The sequence below is a fragment of the Sinohyriopsis cumingii genome, chromosome 1 (assembly GCF_028554795.1).
Source record: "Sinohyriopsis cumingii isolate HCF-2022 chromosome 1, ASM2855479v2, whole genome shotgun sequence".
Classification (NCBI taxonomy): Eukaryota; Metazoa; Mollusca; class Bivalvia; order Unionida; family Unionidae; genus Sinohyriopsis; species Sinohyriopsis cumingii.
In genome coordinates, this window is record NC_142961.1 from 146,346,515 (window position 1) to 146,367,660 (window position 21,146).

A 21,146-nucleotide genomic window follows, 5' to 3' on the forward strand; every position below is an offset into this window, starting at 1 on the left:
AATTCACTGATATGAAAGTCACATTAGGAAGCCAATTAGCAACGATGTTTTGTCTACTTCAGATCGTATTCGAGTCTACTCAAAAATCGTCCTTACCTTTGCAGTAAAATTCTGCGCATATTTTGAGTAAAATAAAACGAGGCTATAACACACTAACTCATCTATGACGAACCATCCTTAAAATTAAATCAATCTTAATCTTGTTAATTTTTAAAATCCACACCAACATCTCCTAAATTGACAGTGTTATTTATACAGAAAAATTGATAACGTTGATCGGAATCCATAATTTCATGTAGTGACAGAACGCAGAAAGTCAAACTCACTTTCTAGCCCAGCAGTATTAATCTGCGTGCCAAACTTAGTTAAAAAATAGTACGAATGAAAAATTATTTCTTGGAAACATTAGAAGGTGAACTATACAACCAATGGTATAATAATGCCTAAAATGATGTTGCGAATTGTTGAAATTTAATTTTGAGTGCGACCTCATTCAAACAAAAATGTAGGAGAAAACTTGATAAAGATAGTAGCGTTTTCGTGCAGAACAGAAATTGATTTATTGGTACTATCACAAAATATAATATCACGATACAATGCAAAATAAATCCATTTCTCCCAAATTCTTATAAATTTAAAGCTGCGCACCGTTTTTGAAAACCAGTTACATTTAAAAAGAGTGTTTGTGCCGAAGCAAAAGTGAGGCAGACGCGCTGGCATAATGATGGATGGTCGGTCACACGGAGTATGAAAAAAGGAAGGACGGACTAAAGGTCTCAATTTACTACATTCCGTTGTTTTTTTTTTCTCCACAAAAAGCAGGAAATAAAAAGTCATGACATTGGTATTTACAATAGAGCCATCAACGTTGCTTTATTTTAATTTTGGATAAAATGAGTACACCGCTGAATAGACGGCGTGGACAAAGAAATTCAAGTTAATGTCATATATGTTACATTTTCTTCAGGGGACCCGAGTGGCCGAGTGGTCTAAAGCGCTCTCTGTTACGGATCATTTCCATCTCACCACTGTCTGCGTGGGTTCGAGTCTCGGACCCAGCCAATGTGGGTATGTCAAAAAGCTTGCCAGTAGCAGTGGTTCTTTCCGGGGTTTTCCCGGGTTCTTCCTCCACCATTAATACTGGCCGCCATGTATAGCCTATCGTGTGCTGAAAAATGGCGTTAAACCCTACAACAAAAACAACAACATTTTCTTCATCAAGTACTTGCCTGCCAAACTTAAACATTGGTGATAATTATCTTTCGATATTTTCGAACTAGGAATTAAATTCTGCCATTGTTATAAAAGAAAACAAACACGACAAGAACACCCACCCACCCCGATAAGAATATTCCCTATAGGGAAAAACAATGCAATTAAACAACAGCATGGGTAATTTTTTTTTGTGTAAATAAACACTACATATTAGGTAACATTCTTATATTTTATTTGTATTAACAACAATACATATTAGGTAACATTCTTATATTTCAAAGTGATTGATTCTGCAGATAAAAAGATATTGAAACAGTCCGTTATCTCGTGTTTGTTATCCTTTCATAGAAGTAACCTTAGGGACTTCAAAGAATAGCCACATCTCCAGTTTGCATCATTCGACTTTTATCACATTTTGTATTCAAAATGCCTAGCGAGCGTGAAATATATTAAAAAGATATGTATTGCCAAAACCTACAGGATATAAATATCGTTGCCGAGGATAATGAATTTAAATATTGCTGTCAGAACTGCTCAGGGTCACCACTTTATGATTTATATATGCGTTTATATGAAATGATACAAAATCACTTCATTATTATTCGGATTCGGATCACCAAACGATAACTCAAGATCACTCTACGATAACTCACACTACGATTACTCCATTTCACCCTACGATTACTCCGGTTCACCCTACGATTACTCCAGCTCACCCTACGATTACTCCAGTTCGATTACTCCAGTTCACCCTACGATTACTTAAGCTCACCTTATTGTTACTTCATTTCGCCTTACAATTACTTCAGTTGACCCTACGATCTCTCCAGTTGACCCTACGATCTCTCCAGGCTCACCCTACGATTAATTCAGCTCACCTTACGATTACTCCAGTTCACCCTACGATTACTCCAGTTCACCCTACGATTACTCCAGTTCACCCTACGATTACTCCAGTTCACCCTACGATTACTCCAGCTCACCCTACGATTACTCCAGTTCACCCTACGATTACTGTACCTCACCTTTTACGGTCTCTCCAGGCTCACCCTACGTTTACCTCTTTTAGACTATGTGGTTGTCATCTGTTGCAATGTTGTTTCTTCCAATTACAGTTTATGTGTTTTTCTATGACTTCCAATTGTGTAATATTTTTGATGTTATAAGAACATTTTCCTTTTAAACTTTACATGAAATGCACGGATCACTGCCTATGCATTACGTCCTTTTTGAACACGTTCTTCGCGTCATTTATGTAATTCAGTTTCTATGATTTTTTATTCTGTAGAAGAAAAGTCCTTCTAAAGTAACAGTAATGTCTATTTTTATCCGTCTAACTGCAATCACTATAATTATTGACTATATGTTGCCATCATATACCTTGTTACTGAATCAACAAGATAAGCGGTTCTGATGTTTGCATGTATGTGGCGTATTATGGCACATTAGCACACTAGTGGCTATATGGTGCCAACTAAGGGTAAAGTTAATTCTTGTAACCCGACTTATGTAAATGTCTCAGCCAGCAGTACCATTATAGTGGCATGTGACAGAGACAGCCTTTGGATCGCTTCTCACACTATAAACTAAGCGACATGAGCCTTTCTATTGTTGGAAGGTTTAACAACACTATATTCTATAACAGGCTACTGACATGTTTTAGGATGACACAATTTAAATGACTAAGGTATTTCCCGGATAAGTACTTATTGTTTCCTATTATTTTTTATTTCCGCAAAGATGTTCTAAATATAACAGGACATCAAATGTTTTTCATACATGTCAACTTAAAAATTCACGAAATCTTGCCCGTAGGCGTGTGAGAACACACTGTCCTGGTTTATTTCCAAGCTCAGATCGATGATAGAAAGCACGTCAAGAAAACCCCATTTTCAGTTGAGTTTCACTCCGTCAGCAGCATGTTTTGTGACTTTTGTTGTTAAAACAGGGAAGTAAATTTTATATGTTGTTGTTGTTGATATTGTTTTTGTTTCGGGTTTAACGCCATTAATTAACGCATGATAGGCTTATACATGGCGGCCAGTTTATCTGTTGGAGGAAGAGCCCGAAAAATCTCGTATACGCACATTAGCCGAGCTCGAGACTCTAACAGGCGGACAGAGGTGAAATGTCAGTGGTCGGTAAAAGCGAGCGCCTTAAGTCACTCGGCCAACCGTAGTCCCGATTTTATATGCTTTTCTGCTCATATTTAATATTTGAAAATAAATATGATTAAAACATGAGTATTTGGAACGATATACAATATCATTAATAAATCCAAAGTTGTGACTTGTTGATGAATATCAGAGGCTAGTGTTATTGCAGCCATGAAAACGTATTTATTACGTATTCTGGATAATTCGTTTGTTACCTCTACTTCATATGGTATGGAAATAATTGTCAAATTTATGACGGGCTGCTTTGTAAACGAACCTGAAAAACCAGTAGGGACCGATAATTTAATATTCTAGATGTGGGACGATAGGTGGCCGGAGATTTTCTTTTAAATTTCCACCCTCGAATAGCTTGCAAAAAATATTATTGCTCTAATTTATACAAAAAAGGAACATATTATGTCAAATATATGTGCTATAAAAGAAACTTGAGGTAAAACAAAGAATGATATCTTTGCCCGAAAGAAAATTCTGCCCCCACCACCATCAGGGGAAAATTAAATGGTTTGTCACTTGATATTTGTTCCGCACTCACATGAATCAACCTGATTTAAAGTTTTAGACTGGTTTAAAAGTCATGCGCTTTCGTTGTGTGCACCAGTCGTAGTCTAACTGTGAGAAGGTCAATAGGCCGTAAATACACGCGAATGATGCAATGCGTGGGATGTAGTATTGTATAGTATTGAATTTTAACTCCTCCGGTTTCGTGTTTTTCGACATAGCAAAACGTTTTTTGTTACTGATGCAATAGGACTAAAGCGTTTGACCCGGGATGATCCGATGGTAGGATTCTAACCCTCACCAGTTTCGTCAATGGACGCGACTGCAATTTGCATCTTATGTTATATCCCCCTCCGTCTCCCTCCCCTACCCCCAACAAATAAAACAGGAACTAGAATTACTGATAACATTGACTGCGCCCTTCGAAAAATATTACAGGAACTAGAATGGTGCCACATTTTAACTCGACATATGCTTCAGGAACTTGAATGTTTAAGGTATATTTTAAATCGAACAATATTATACGAACATTATTAAATTTCAGGACCCCAGCTTCATTTTAACGGAAAATGCTACATTTGATACCACTAAATGGGTATGTCGTTATCTAGTCTATATCAACATATATTGCAGGCAAATATGTCGGTCATAGTCGATCACACCAACAGGTCATAATGTGACATAATTTTCTGCTCCCAGTTTGCCTTCTTTGTAATGTAACACAAAACGAATTAAGTCACTAAATATCATGGAAATGTCATTTTCTGACAAGTTTGTGAAAGGCAATTTCGCACGGGGGGGGGGCAAAATTATTTAACAGCTTTTCATCGAAATGCGCAATTAATCTGTATAAATGCAAATTTAAAATCCCCTCTTTTTAAAAGTTTAACTTGACTGCTGATGTAATGTAAATTATCTGTTATCAACACGATCCATCATTTCTGGTCAGCCATTTTAATCTTAGGATTGCAGTACGGGTCCATTTAGCCGTGTATGTTTGTGTGGTGTAACCTGTCTAGCTTGACGCCTGGACTTGAAGCTTGTATTCGGATCGCTTACATTTTCATTAGCAGCGTTGAGATGAACGTGACAGACTTGTAAGATTGTATTAAGAAACATTTGTATTGTTATATTATTTCCCTTTTTTACCGCCTGCGTGTGAAATTAGATTTATCTACAGAATACGAGGTAAGTGACCTACATGTTTATTAAATGGGTTAATACTTACTGGCAAAATATTTGAATTCATTTAAAAGAGACTGGTTCTGTTGGATGCAGGTTCATAACCACGTTTTTAAATCTCCGAACTGGCTGAAGTTTCAGTGATATTGATGCTTAAACTGTGGGGTCATTTATGGGGGAAAATTATGTACGAAAGTACTTGTAAACATAGTTTCTACTTCGCAGAAAGCCCCCTTCTTTTTACAGGCACGTCTTATTAAATGTATAACTGTTTCATCTTTCAATTTAGAAAATATTTGCTTATACTCTATACGGAAGTAAAGGTATGCGAGTTATCATCATTTGAAAATACCGGTAAAGTGAAATCAGTAGATCGTAGTGAACGTATTGGTGGATACAGCCAGGACCAGACGATGATTTGCAAATAAGGGAGGGGGTAGGCAGGGGGGTTTACATTTTTCTTTTTCTTTACGTCATCATAAAACGTCATGCCCTAGATATGTTTGTACGGTACAGAGCAAATACAAACCAAACAAAATTACAAACTTGGCAGGTTGTTGGATAATGCTAACAGAGACTCGGTTGGACATATATTTCAGTGTCTCATTAACATAGTGTACAGTTAATACGCAGTTTAGTATATCATTAAATATGCATGGATGTGTAAATTTTGCTAATTACTCAAAAAGTTAACATAAAGTTTTCGGACGTTAGGTTAACTTTGTGAGTGCTTAGGTAAAATGCACACATCGATGGTATACCTATCCATGCATATGTAATCCTTATAATTCCAATGTACTTCCTTTCTGTCATGACATAAGCAGATTTCCTTAACAAAGCGTTCACTTTTCGGGAGAATGAAGTTTTCTTTCATTATCCTCTTAACTGAGGCAAAACAAGTGAGCTGTCTATTCTTTATCCAGTAATATAGGGTAGAGTGCCAGAGCGGGTCATGCCAGTGATCTATTGTTATGATCATTATTTTAATATATAAAAAAATTGGTTGATAGTGTTTATAGTAGGCTATTCATTTCTTTTATAACATGTTGTTACAGAATACGTTGTTTTTGGATTTTACTCATTTTGATATTTTAAAGGCAAAATCGTGTCCATTTTAGTGAGATCCCTTGCTCGACATATGACCCTGACTTGAAGAACAGCTGGGTGAAACACTGTTAAAATCAAAATGCAATAATTTCTGGAGATGGGCTTGAAATACATGTTATATGTTTTCTTTGGCAAAAGGGGTGAGTGTTGGAATGCAGAATTACTGTGCAATTACATTGTTTTAACTTCTAATGGGCGATTTTAATCAGTGGGTTGGCACATTTTGGTGTGAAATCACAAAGGTGGGTGGGTGAGGCTAGTTATTATTGTGGTATAAGACGTTGGTATAGATAATGCTTCCCATAAGATTACATAGTAAATGGGAACCAAAAGTAGTTCGCAAAATTTATCGATGCTTTAAAAAATTCGAAATAAGTATCACGTGACCGTTTATCTCCAATCAGATTACAGAAACGTCGGTTGACTCATAGCAAATGGGATTATTTCATTATGACTTTATCCCACCTGCTTATACGCCGTTTTCTGCACAGTCTTAAAAGAATATGGAGCAGAAATAATCTAATAAATTATAGTGGACACTCAGACTAAAAGTAAAAAAACAAGTGCGTACTATACAAACACAAATTCACAATACCTAATTAAACGGGTTTTTCGGTATAACTTTTATTAATCACTTATGTCATATTTATCTTATAGACAAAAGTTAAATATGTTAACCATTTCACAGAGAACGAAAAACTGTACAGAAATATAGTAAAATGGTTGCTTAGACTTCTTTCTGTTTGCAGCCTGACTGCTGCTATAACCCCATACTTTTAATGAAAGTGACAAGTTACAAGACAGGTGACACTGGTTTACGTGTTCTCCGTTTCTTGACAAATCGCATTTGAGATTGGATAGCACAAGCGACAGTCAGGTATTCAGTTATTCTTAGAGTGATCTGATCTTGATCTCCACACATTCAAAGCAAATAGGGCATGTTAATGAAAAAGAAACGGATATTTAAAACAAAATCTAAAGCAGGTACAGTCGGCCAATACGTTGGTGGATAATTTATTAAACTCCAAGTCTGACAACATTTTTTCACATTATGGCTGTATCGTGGGTTGAGAAGGGTAATTGCGAAGGTGACCAATTTACGTGGTAGGTTTAACGTTTCATATAGTTCTCACGCTTTCTTAATTCCGTATCAATTTTCATAATAATAGATGCCACTTTCACTGATAAATTAACACTTTCTTTGGAGCCCTCGTCTGTGATCATTGATCCCAAGTTCTTGAAGTTTGAGGCTGTTTCCAGCTGCTGTCCCATGACCTTTATTTATGTAACGATGCCCTTTGGTCTTCCAAGGCATCCTCTATAAGCCTTTCCGACTCTGACCAAGAATGTATCTCACTGTAAATTGTGATACGTTTTAAGTTTACTTGGATATATAGATATATTATAAAAACTGTGGCATTTGAAGTCAGAACTGCTTTACAACGTACTTTATCCACAAAATAGAACATTAGTATTTTCATAGCAGTGAAAATAACACACACACACACGCGCGCATATTACAAAGAGTTATTTTCATCTTTAGAATGTCCGCTGGTATTAATATATACATGTCTTCTAGGCGGTGGCTGCGAATGGCGTTGTAAATTAGTTATGGAGCTACTAGTTTAATAACGTAGCCATCTTGGCAAACCGTGAGCTAATATCCGCTACGCTCCGTTTCCACTCGTGGCTTAACCACTCGTTGCAGTGCAGAGTAAAATTTAATCGGAAATTTGATCCATGATGACCTTTCAAGTTGTCTGAATGAGCCAATCAAAATATCTCTTTCAAGGTCACTTATTAATTAATGATACCAAGGAGCAAATTCGTTGATGTTTAAGAGCTTGTTTTATTGTTTTGTTGATGATGTATTTTTCGTTTTTGAATATTGACGAGAAGTGGAGAAATCGCGTATCAGGTAGCCAGGGTAGAAGAAGGAGCGTAGCTTATAGTCGTCTTTGGCTTGCAACAATGTAATTTACTTTCCGTATTAATTTTCTATTCACAATGCATTTTACTTTAAAATAGACGATGCAAGTATTCGATAACTGCAGTGTCATGTAAAGAAATATAAACGGTGAAATTTGTACATTCTAACAAAGCTGAAAAGCTTGAGGGCTCTGCGACTTGTTAATAGAAAGACACTCTGTTATGTAAATAAATATTTTACTGGAATCTGCATTAAGTTCTAAACAATGTTTTTGGCATTTGAAATCAAAGGCTGATATATTGATGATTCCTTGAAGCATAAAAAATGTGTCTGCTGTCAATGGCTACTGTAGGGAGAGAATAAAATCCGCTTTAAAAAAGGAAAAAAATAATCTTTGCCTGTTGATATGTGTGAGCATTTTGCGATAAGTCACCCGATTAATCATTTTATCGGCATATCCCTGACATTGTTGGTAGCTGATAAAACTTGAGAAGTTTTTATGAAAGGAATGCTGATTTTACTGTTGATGTCTTTTCGAGAGAAAGATAAAAATTAGCAACACTTGTACGTCTACCAATAAAAACATTCCTCTGGGAAACAAATTAAACTGATCCAGACAGGTTAAACTGGGTCTTTTTGTGCACTCCTTTCTCTGAATCGTGCAATTTTCTTATTAACAAACATATATTTTTTATAGAAATAACGGTCTCCCAAATGAAATCATACGATCCCAGCTCTACAAAAGTCGTTGTTTTTTTTTTTTTGTGCGTATTCTCCAACAGACATCTTAGCAACTGGAACTTGGCTGACATTAGACCAGTTAGGATTGCAAAAATGTCCAAAAGCTTAAAAAGACAAACTATGTTTTCCGCTTTATTTACCAGTTCCAGTTGTAATCAGTGCGATCCAGCATTAACGAATGACTAACGAGTTTTGGAATACGTTGCAAACATATATACCATTTATCCATTTTTGCTCGAGAGAAATAGTTATGATTGTCGGTGAGGTGGGGAATGCCCCATACTAGTATAATTAATTATTGACTCGAAGAGTTAGATGTTATCTGTACTGAGCGTTATACTCGACGATGATTCCGGAATTTCGCATAAAAGAAATAAATGCATAACATTCTGTCCCATCCATTAAAACCCTGAAAGCCCATCATCGACGATCCGAGATGAACATAACATTCTGTCCCATCCATTAAAACCCTGAAAGCCCATCATCGACGATCCGAGATGAACATAACATTCTGTCCCATCCATTAAAACCCTGAAAGCAGATCATCGACGATCCGAGATGAACATTAACATTCTGTCCCATCCATTAAAACCCTGAAAGCAGATCATCGACGATCCGAGATGAACATTAACATTCTGTCCCATCCATTAGAACCCTAAAAGCAGATCATCGACGATCCGAGATGAACGTTAACATTCTGTCCCATCCATTAGAACCCTGAAAGCAGATCATCGACGAACCGAGATGAACGTTAACATTCTGCCCCATCCATTAGAACCCTGAAAGCAGATCATCGACGATCCGAGATGAACATTAACATTCTGTCCCATCCATTAGAACCCTAAAAGCAGATCATCGACGATTTGAGATGAACATTAACATTCTGTCCCATCCATTAGAACCCTCAAGACCTGATATACATGATGATATATGTCACGTATGAGATGCAGAATCATCACCAGCCAGGAAATCAAGAAAAAGTCTAGGATTTGATGGTTTGTGAAATTTGTCCAAGATGGTGTCACAACGGATACAAGCGTGTAGGAATTAAGAAAAATCATACCAGTTACTTTTGCGATAGCTGCAAATAACATTATTTACTAACATTTATGTTTAACTTTTAAATTTAATTAAACTTAACAACTATAATGATTAGATTTGTGGTTATAACATTTTTTAGTCTCGTGTTATAAAGGTTTTTATTTTTAAATATTATTAAAATAAACATTCGTTCTGCATTTTTTTATTCCGTACTTTACCACGATTCCGTATTTCCATTCCGCACTTTGTTGTCCGCATTCTACCTATTGCCGAGTAATCCATTCCGCAATTCCGCTTTATGCCCATCTGTGTTATGTGTATAAAGCGGAATTACGAAATGCAGAATTGCGGAAACCGCAACAGGTAGAATGCTGGGAAAAGTGTGGGCTAGATTCCGCAATTCAGCTTTTTACTCATACCCAGAAAATTTGAATATTCCCAAAGTTATTTTTTATGTAATAATTGTATTTACTGATTATTTCCTGATTTAATTAGGCCAAAGTATATGTACCTATCTCAGTATGGTCTAATGACTGAATCCGACAGTGTTTATTAAATACCTCTTCAATGTAAGGAGCTAATATGGCGTCAGAACAAGGTCATTACGCATATGTGAAGTGCTTGAGAGTTAATCTGTACAAGTTAGTCAAGTTATTAATAACTTAACAGGATAAGAAGACATACCTTAAAGCACGTCGATGTTCGAACATAGGTACGGCAAGATGGAGATATGGCATCCATCGGTCAATCCTTGTTTAGAAATAGCTGGTGGAAACCATTGTCATTTACTCCACATGTTATTGGATGGTCATATCAGGGAATAGAAAAAGACTAGTATTCACCTATAAAATATAATTAGGCATGTTGTGTAAGGTTAATATAAAGTAATAATAGTTAGACTTGTCGTGTGTGGTTAATATTAAGTATTAATAGTTAGACTTGTGTGTGGTTAAAGTAAAGTATTAATAGTTAGACTTGTCGTGTGTGGTTAATATTAAGTATTAATAGTTAGACTTGTGTGTGGTTAAAGTAAAGTATTAATAGTTAGACTTGTCGTGTGTGGTTAATATTAAGTATTAATAGTTAGACTTGTGTGTGGTTAAAGTAAAGTATTAATAGTTAGACTTGTCGTGTGTGGTTAATATTAAGTATTCATAGTTAGACTTGTCGTGTGTTTCATTCATCAAGTATTAATAATCAGAAGTGTGTTTCTGATAAAATAGTAATGGTTAGGCATGTCATATATATCATCCATAAAGTATTAGGCTTATTGTGTGTTTCAGATAAAGTATTTTTAGTTAGACATGTCGTGTAATTAAGATAAGCATTAATAGTTAGACTTGTCGTGTGTGGTTAATATAAAGTATTAATAGTTAGACTTGTCGTGTGTGGTTAATACAAAGTATTTATAGGCAGGTATGCTTCAGATAAAGTATTACTATTTCGACACGTGTGTTTCAGAAAAAGTATTAATAGTTAGACGTGTGTTTCAGATAAGTATTCATAGTTAGTCATGTCGTGTGTTTCAGATTGACAAGTCATATGTTCTGCTGACATGTTTCCTGATCATATTGGTGAATAACTCCAGAAAGAAATGAGAGGTGAAGATTAAGATTGTTTTGTTTTCCTTAAATACGTGTTACATACCTTATATGTTAGTTACAGGGTCCTTGTATAAATAACTAGTTTCTGTCACAAATCGTGACTTTCTTCATATTCCAATCATTTGTTGGGTTAATTTCATTGTCGTTCTCTGCGATTAGTGTATTTAATATCAATCAACCACTGTAGATGCCCTTTATCTCTAATGAAGTACTACCACTCTCAAGAAATCTTTCATCTCTAATGAAGTATTGCCATTGTCGATATGTCTTTCATCTCAAATAAAGTACTACCACTGCAGACAATTCTTCAATCTCTGCCGAAGTACTACCACAGTAGATAAGTCTTTCATCTCTAGTGATGTACTACCACAATAGATAAGTCTTTTATCTCTAATGAAGTACTACCACAGTAGATAAGTCTTTCATCTCTAGTGAAGTACTACCACTGTAGATAAGTCTTTCATCTCTAATGAAGTACTACCACAGTAGATAAGTCTTTCATCTCTAGTGAAGTACTACCACTGTAGATAAGTCTTTTATCTCTAACGAAGTACTACCACTGTAGATAAGTCTTTTATCTCTAATGAAGTACTACCACTGTAGATAAGTCTTTCATCTCTAGTGAAGTACTACCACTGTAGATAAGTCTTTCATCTCCAATGAAGTACTACCACTGCAGATACGTCTTCCTTCAATAATGAAGTACTACCACAATAGATAAGTCTTCAGTCTCTAATTGAAGTAATTAAATACAGGTTTAATAGTTTATGGAGTTCTATGTATAATCTTAAGGTGATGTAATTCGAATAAATTATTAGGCAATTTACTTGTTTCTTTTACTTTCCCAATTCTGCCACATCGGTATGGAGTTAAACTTCCAATTCCTTTGTAATGTATGGATGTTAATGGTCCTATTACAGGGTATGTGACACGAACAGATGTTGATATACCATTTAAATTTAGAGAATCTGTTCTACGGGATCTAAAATAAATGCTGCTTCATTTGGGTTCTTTGCATTTAAATGGAAACAATACATGTTCGAGTCGGTTGCTTTAACTTAAACTTAATATTCAGGTGGAGTTTGATAAGAAACATGGGCGAAATGCAGCCTTCTTCAAGGTGTAGTATGCAATAAATCTCAAAAGATTTTCTAAGTGTGGATGTAGACAGTTAATCTAAGTGTGGATGTAGACAGTTAATCTAAATGTGGATGTAGACAGTTGATCTAAGTGTGGATGTAGACAGTTAATCTAAATGTGGATGTAGACGGTTGATCTGAGTGTGGATGTTGACAGTTAATCTAATTGTGGATGTAGATTTTTATGTATATCTGATTTAATTATATCTGATCTAATATATATGCATTTCAATTTAATTGTTTGTTAATTTTATATTTTATAAAATTTTTCATTACATGCTATTGTAATGTAGTTTTATTCACTAGAGATGATATTGTTTCTAGAAAATAGTTTGACCTTGACTGTTCGTTTTAGTAAACACCAGGTGTTGATCTAGATCCTGACGTTGATTCAAAATTAGTAGAAACCACGTAAATAAGTTCTATTTTTATTTTAAAATGATTGGTTGTTGTCGAGGTTATGATGGGACTACTGATTTAAGATGTAAACAATTTCTTTTAAATATTTTTTCTTAGAGTAAAATGATTGGTTTTCGTCAGGGCCACACTAGGTGTACGTGTATTTTAACAAGTAAATAATTTCGAAAAGGTTCTGGAACATGATCACGTGCAACTTTTTGCGTTTTAGCATGCGATGTAACCTTTGTTTTGGAGAGATATTCTCAGTAGTTGAACTTGTACACTGTATGTTGTACTGTTTGGAGTTATTTAACGTTACTTGAATTCAAAAGGATTAATTCTTTTTTCTGGAAAATACGTGTGCTCGTATGAAATTGTTGAACAAAGACAGCTTTTATAAAAATGTATTCAGATTTCCAAAACCGGAGTGATATGTATTGTTTCTACAAAGAACTGTATACTTCAACACCGCAGATTACGGCATACGTCATCGTCTTCCATCTTGGATACTTCCTCGGGACTCGAACTTGAAATCAGTCGAACATTTTGTTATTACGACTTCAAAAATTGTATTCGTGGATTATTCTTGGATTATTTTTGGATCTGACTCTTAAAACCGTAAGTTTATATTTTTTCATTTCTACAGAATTTTCCAGGGAAATAAATTTTATTTTTTCAAAGCTTGTTTTCACTCTTTCTTGTGTTACTGTTTATTCGAGCCTAAAGCACGTAACATAAGAAGAACGTTAATCTAAGTGTGGATGTAGACAGTTAATCTGAGTGTGGATGTAGACATTTAATCTGAGTGTGGATGTAGACATTTGATCTAAGTATGTATGCAGACAGTTAATCTAAGTGTGCATGTAGACATTTAATCTGAGTGTGGATGTTGACAGTTAATCTGAGTGTGGATGTAGACAGTTGATCTAAGTATGTATGCAGACAGTTAATCTAAGTGTGGATGTAGACAGTTAATCTGAGTGTGGATGTAGACAGTTGATCTAAGTATGTATGCAGACAGTTAATCTTAGTGTGGATGTAGACATTTAATCTAATTGTGGATGTAGACATTTAATCTAAGTGTGGATGTAGACATTTAATCTAAGTGTGGATGTAGACATTTAATCTAAGTGTTGATGTAGACATTTGATCTAAGTGTTGATGTAGATAGCTGATCTAAGTGTTGATGTAGATAGCTGATCTGAGTGTGGTTGTAGACAGTTGATCTGAGTTTAGATGCAAACGTTAAAGAGATGCATCAGTCAAAAAAAAATGTCAGACTGGTGGTCACAGTAAACAGAATGCGCATTCTAGCACACAACGAGACGCCTTCTTAAGAAACTGAGGCAGACGACATTTACTCATCCAACTTAATTGTTGCTTAGTTTATAATATACCCACCATGTCGGTCAATTCTGCGCATCGGGTAATTCTGCGCAACGATACGTTATTTCTGTAAACATTGGATCACGTGTCATTTTAGGTCAAAAATCCATTTTGTATCAAGAAAAAAACGATCGTATTTTAATTAAGAAAAGTGATATTCATAAAGTGTACATAATTATCCCACATTTTGACTCGAAATGCATATGGAAATGTGATTCTAAATGTCAACATGAAGACAACGCTTGAACCTGTAACCCAGAAAATCATATTTACTATGTATCTTTTAGAGTCATACAAATAAATACATAATATAAAAGATGGAAATGCATACCTTAAAAATGTCTGCATCTTACTCCAAGTGTCCAGTTTTGCAAGAAGTTGTTTCACACGTACAAAATCGTCTGTTACCCAACGTATCAAGTTGCCGCTAGAACGGGATTCTCTAAAAAATAATCCCCGGCGTATAGTCTGTTTCTGAATTCTTTAGTAAGTTTTCCCCATAAACAAGACGTTATAAACACATTATATCCTATTCATTGTTGTTTCTCTTCCACACAATAGCTTTCTTATAAATAAAACTTTGAACTTTAGAAATTGTTTTTACAAGATCGGTTTAGTTTGCTTAATATCTCTTGCCATTTTTTGCCATTGTTACGTTAAATTTGTTAAAACTAGCTATAAACCTGACTTGATTACTCGACTTAACTGCTGACAGAAACAATCGAAAGTAATGTATTTCATTTCTATAGCCCGATTGATAAACATTATATCTTTTCAAAGCTGTGCGCAGAATATCGCGACTCATGAAAATACGGGGGTGGTATTCCGTGTGTCCAAAAATAATAATATTTTGGACAGAATAGTTTAGTGACAATTGCGTCTTTTGAAATGGTAAGCATTGCAGTATTTTATTTTCGTCAATTGGTCGAATTCAGTATGCGTTTTGTTTCAATATTGGAGACGGAAACCTTAGGTGCGCAATAATGTCCGACAGCATTGTACGTACATGACTTGTATCCTGGGTATCTGCATTTCTCCACGAGTTTGGTGTGTTACTCAGATCTCTGTATTTTGATTGGTTTGGTACTGAGATCTGTCATTTGATAGGCGTGGTACTCAATTATGTGTCTTTTGATTGGTTTGCTACTCAGATCTCTGTATTTTGATTGGTTTGGTACTGAGATCTGTTATTTGATAGGCGTAGTACTCAATTATGTGTCTTTTGATTAGTTTGGTACTCAGATCTAGGTCTTTCGTTGTCCAACTTTGAGTAATGTGTATTTGCAACGTCCAAGTCGCTCTAGGCTCATAAATCACACGTGTACCTTATGAGTCGCTATAGGCTGATAAATCGAACGTGCACGTTGGTGGTTGCTCAAGGCTAATGAATCGCACGCGTACCGTGCGAGTAGCTCTAGACTAATAAATCTGACGTGTACGTTATGGGTCGTTCCGGGCTAAGGAATGGCATGTGTACCTTATAAATCTCTCTAGACTAATGAATCCTAAGTGTACCTTATAAGTCACTCTCGACGAATAAATTGCGTTTGCACCTTTTGGGTTGCTCTGTGCTAATTAATCTTGTTCAGCTGATTTGATCACAGATTTATACGCTCTTGGCTTGTTTTAGCAGTAGATCCTTGTAGCATAAATATCAGATCTATCCAAAATATCTTGAACTAAAATGGCACTTAGTTTAATTCACTTGTATTGTAATGGCTTGTTTTAGCAGTAGATCCTTGTAGCATAAATATCAGATCTATCCAAAATATCTTGAACTAAAATGGCACTTAGTTTAATTCACTTGTATTGTAAGACATAAAGTATTATATATATAAATAAATAAATAAATATATATATATATATATATATATATATATATATATATATATATATATATATATATATATATATATATATATATATATATATGCATGCAGAGACACTCCTAATCCTTTAACACACCTCGTCCCAATTCTCTCTCAATGATCTCCCAATCAATCAATCAATTAATTAACCAATCAATCAATCAATCAGTTAACCAATCAATAAATCATTCAATCAATCAATCGTATACACAATCAAACAGTCAATCAATGGCGGTTTAAATCATTTACAATTAAATTTAATGTCCGTGCCGGTGACTTGCAGACTTTTAATATATTTGAAGAGAATGGGCCCCACAGAAAGTTCCGAAAAGCTAAATACAATAAGTAACGATATACTACTTTACGAGGGAATACTAGAATCCATATATGCACTGTTGTCAGATAGGGAAATAACATTTGAGGTTCTGAATGTTTCAGCGAGTACGATGATTTGCCTAATTTCCACCCATAAATTGTGACCTGGAGTTGGGATTTTCCTGTTCAACACAAACACAAATGATAGATTAGTTTTTAATTTCTCACTAATAAATCAGCTCCGGTTGCCTAGTGGTTAGAGCGTCCGACTCCGATGCGGGATGTCGCGGGTTCGAACCCCGGCCGAGTGATACCAAAAGACATAAAAACGGTAATAACAGCTGCATCTCTAGGTGTTCAGCATTAAGAGGTTAATGTTAGGACTGGTCGGCCTGGTGTCAGTATAATGTGACATGGTGGGACATGATGCTACATGTCTATAACATGATGCCTCCGTGCTAGGCATCACTATAAACTGCCACACTGCGGACTTCGTAGCCATGTGACTGACAAATTGTTAAATATACGTTAAAAATCCAAATCACACACACACTCACTCGTAAATAGTTTTAAGAAAATGGCAAATCGTCGGTCTGCATAGAGGTAAAGAATTATGGAGTAGTTTCTTAAAGGTTCACGTCATGTGTGTGTGTGTGTGTGTGTGTGTGTGTGTGTGTGAGAGAGAGAGAGAGAGAGAGAGAGCATAACAAGTTTTGTTTGCAACACCGCAGGAAAACTTTGCAAAGTTTCATGACGTCATAACTTCAGTTATGATTTACTTAAATGCTGTTATGGAATATGCGTATCTCAACTGACTGTCTCACAAGGCAAACTATCACATACACATACGCGCGCACGCACGCACGCACGCACGCTCACACACGTACACACATATATACAACAATACAAAAATACAAAATGTTTTCACTTCACGATTGAAATATTGCCTTATATTTACTCTAAAGAGCGTAGATTTTATTTTAATTATATATATATATATATATATATATATATATATAAAGACAAGAACTGTCGATTGCAGTGATTTGTTTCTCCAGTCTGTGCAAATGCAACGAACGGTTGATTAAAAAATGTTCTGAAATTTATAATAGTTTTAGGACAGCAACCTTTTACAAATTTATATTGTACATATAAGGTTTCAAACTGTACATTTTGTCAAATAAAAGTCTGTTTTCCAGCAAAAATACAGATATTTATATTTTTGGCAACATATTTCTTGTGCGGTGTAATACAGTAAACATTGTTGGCTTAGGGATTTAAGTAGAAATGCAGAGATATGACGGAGAGGTCACATGCGACAGATTTCAGGGCGTAATATCTTTAAACAAACGATTTTAATAAGTGTGAGTTTACTTGTATGGATTTTAGTTCTTTATTATGTGCATTTCTGCACTATAAACGTGAGTTTGTGATTTAGCAACCCTTGGAGTCAAGGTTATTAGGCAGATTTCGATTGTCACACAATTTCGGTTGGTCATAAAAAAAACCCCGATCTTTTCAATGCTTTCAAGCATGATTATGATTGGTGTGAGTTAGAATGGCTACCTAAAATATTGTAATACTGTATTTAACTAAAAGTGTTTCATAAAATGAGTTCGTTTGTCTTAGAGTGTAAAATTCACTCTGTTTGGGTTACAGAATACATAATAGCAACTGTTCATGTAAGTTCAGTCATTAATTTATTTGCAGTATTAATTTGGAAAACTTATTTTAGAAAGGTAATGCTTGTAGTAAAAGTTTTGGATTTCCTTTTTTGAGCTCGATTTCAGGCATTTTTATAGCGCCTTCTTTACTGATTAAATATTGGCGTACTAGACGATCAGATATCCTAAATGTGAAACCATAGTAGTTCCAGTAATTAGTAGTTCCAACAATGATATCGCCACTGTGGCGATAAACGTGTTTTCTCCAATGTGGCAATACCAGTTTTGTTCCACTGATATATTTCAATTCTAATTGTGAAATATATAATGAATCGATTAATCTTCGAACTGGGTGTACAAGGCACTATTTTAGCGAGAAATAGACGGGTTACAAAAATGAAGCTATTAATGACAAAATGTAAAGAGCTCAAAAAATTCAGACTGTACAGTGCACAACAAACAGCAAGACAAAAAACACCACACATTACATACAAAAAAAATTCAGACTGTACAGTGAACAACAAACAGCAAGACAAAAAACACCACACATTACATACAAACAAAAACCAGACTGTACAGTGAACAACAAGCAGCAAGACAAAAAACACCACATATTACATACAAACAAAATTCAGACTGTACAGTGAACAACAAACAGCAAGACAAAAAGCACCACACATTACATACAAACAAAATCCATAAACTTAATTTGTAGAAGTGTGTCATTTTCATCCTTGCACAAAGCCTTAAGAAGATAAACTCTTTCAAAATAAAACTTAAAATGAACCATAACAAGGCAGAATATAACGAATACACATGCTAAACTTCTGTAAAAGTTGTATAAAATAGAAATAAATTTAACGTAAAATACCAAAATGAATATGTTCTAATATATATAGAACATAAAACTGCAGAAGACTGTATATATATATATATATATATATATATATATATATATATATATATATATATATATATATATATATATATATATATATATATATATATATATATATGCCTACCTACCTACCTACCTACATACATACAACATACATACATACATACGTACGTACATACATACATACATACATGCATACACACATACATACATACATACATACAACGCTACATGTATTTTTACAAGTTAAATGTGTGTTTATATTCAGAATTAAAAATGTCTGTCAAAAATACAACTAAAGTGTACGAGACCTTTAGATTATTGCGAACATTAATGAGCTTCCTGTCACGTGAATGACGTCAGAAACAGGACAGCTGAAGCAATGGCTAGCCAGCCTTGTTGTGGACGGTTTATGTCTGAATTGAGTAATTTTGGGGAAAAGCATATTTTTTTGGGATATGGACTTGCATTTTGATCCCTGAGAAATTCAGCCATACCTGTTTGAGCCCTTGTAGAATGAACTCCTTGATTTTGGAACTAGAGGATCAGATGAAAATTCTTATGTGAAAAACTAATTATATCGGCATACTTGCTAAAAGGACTTGGTATGTACCTTTTTGTATGTTTGACAATTTATTTTTCATAATTACAAGTTCATGTTTATTTGTAGTTTCACAGAATATGAATTTGATTGTTTATTTAAATTACGGAAAGAGATACACTTTATCCGCTCATGGGTCGTGCGGGGGGAATGAATACAGGGGTGGGTTGGATATTCATTACAGTTGCTAATATGCGTGCAAGCGATATAATTCACTATTAGTTTATAACAACATTTATCGATATCGCAGGTTCTGTATCAGTGTGTAAAAGTTTGCTTTTAATGATGATTGTGTGCGGATTTATGATATATCTGTACATGCACGTGTCTGATGGGTTTATTATGATTAAAAAGTCGTATTCGTCATTTGCAGTTTAGAGTGCACGTCATGCACTCCGTTATACACCTCAAACAATGGCTTCCTTTTCTCCACTATATAGTCTTATGCCTATACAATAAAGTCTGCTAAGGGGACCACCAACCCTTCCGGCAACAAAACTTCGTCTCTCATTGTATGTGGTTTCTCAAAGAGGCAATTATTTAAATTTTAATATTTAATAATCGAGCCATGCATTACTTTAACAATCTGGTTTTAAATGACAGGCATCCTCATAAAATGAGGCATTCATGTTACCTATTACTGTCATAATTATTGCCATTTTAGTACAAACTATGTATTATTCATTCTTTGTTCAATTACTTCTGTCGTCAGTGTTTAGTGATTGTCTGCTGGGAAGGGGAGCATATATTGTCAAGAAGTTAATGCTGTGGAAATCAAAGCTCTTGCGGACTAAATCACCAGACAGTGTATTTGACACTGCACACATTACTGCTCTTTTGGTCGTTTCATTATTAAAATTCGCAAGGCTGGAGAAACACTGAAAACAACCAGTTTATAAGTATCAAATAGCTTTAGATAACAGTATAAAAAGTCATTACAATAGTCATTTAAAATTAGCAGAAAGACCGTCTGTATGATATTTGCATATTAATTTAGGACTTGCGTGTATAAATGGGAAATCATATTGCTTTGACAGATTGAGATGGGTGCATCACAAAGGACTATATTAATTATACCATTCTCGACTAGGACCTCAACAGTGGAACTTGAGAGCTAATGAATGGAAGTGCAGGGGCTTTCGTTCCTCGAAATGATAATGTCTGGATGTTGGAAAACCAGTTCATTGAAAGTCTCATCCGAATAAAACTCCACGCCTAAGTTCGGTTGAAATCCAACATTCCTTGTTAAGAAATGTTAAATCCAATAATCTTTGCTAACAAATGTTGCAGAAAGTAACGTTGTGAAAGATGTTACATTTTAGGCTCTTTAAAACATTAACAAGAAAAGAGTGAAGACAACAAGCTTTGTACAATTTAACAA

General features: G+C 35.0%; 1 protein-coding gene across 3 annotated transcripts in view; it reads left to right on the forward strand.

Annotated features, from left to right (window-relative positions):
* The window catches only part of LOC149808102 (uncharacterized), a 534,871-nt gene that overhangs the window by 10,628 nt on the left and 503,097 nt on the right, over positions 1 to 21,146 (forward strand). The window contains exon 1 of one of the 3 annotated variants that reach the window (XM_089973483.1): positions 4,955 to 5,078. The exons of 1 other annotated variant lie outside the window; for it this stretch is intronic. The gene's annotated coding sequence lies outside the window, so the exon portion shown is untranslated. Of the gene's footprint in view, positions 1 to 4,954; positions 5,079 to 19,520; positions 19,770 to 21,146 lie in introns of those variants that run through there. One more of the 3 variants, XM_089973481.1, reaches the window with a different exon arrangement.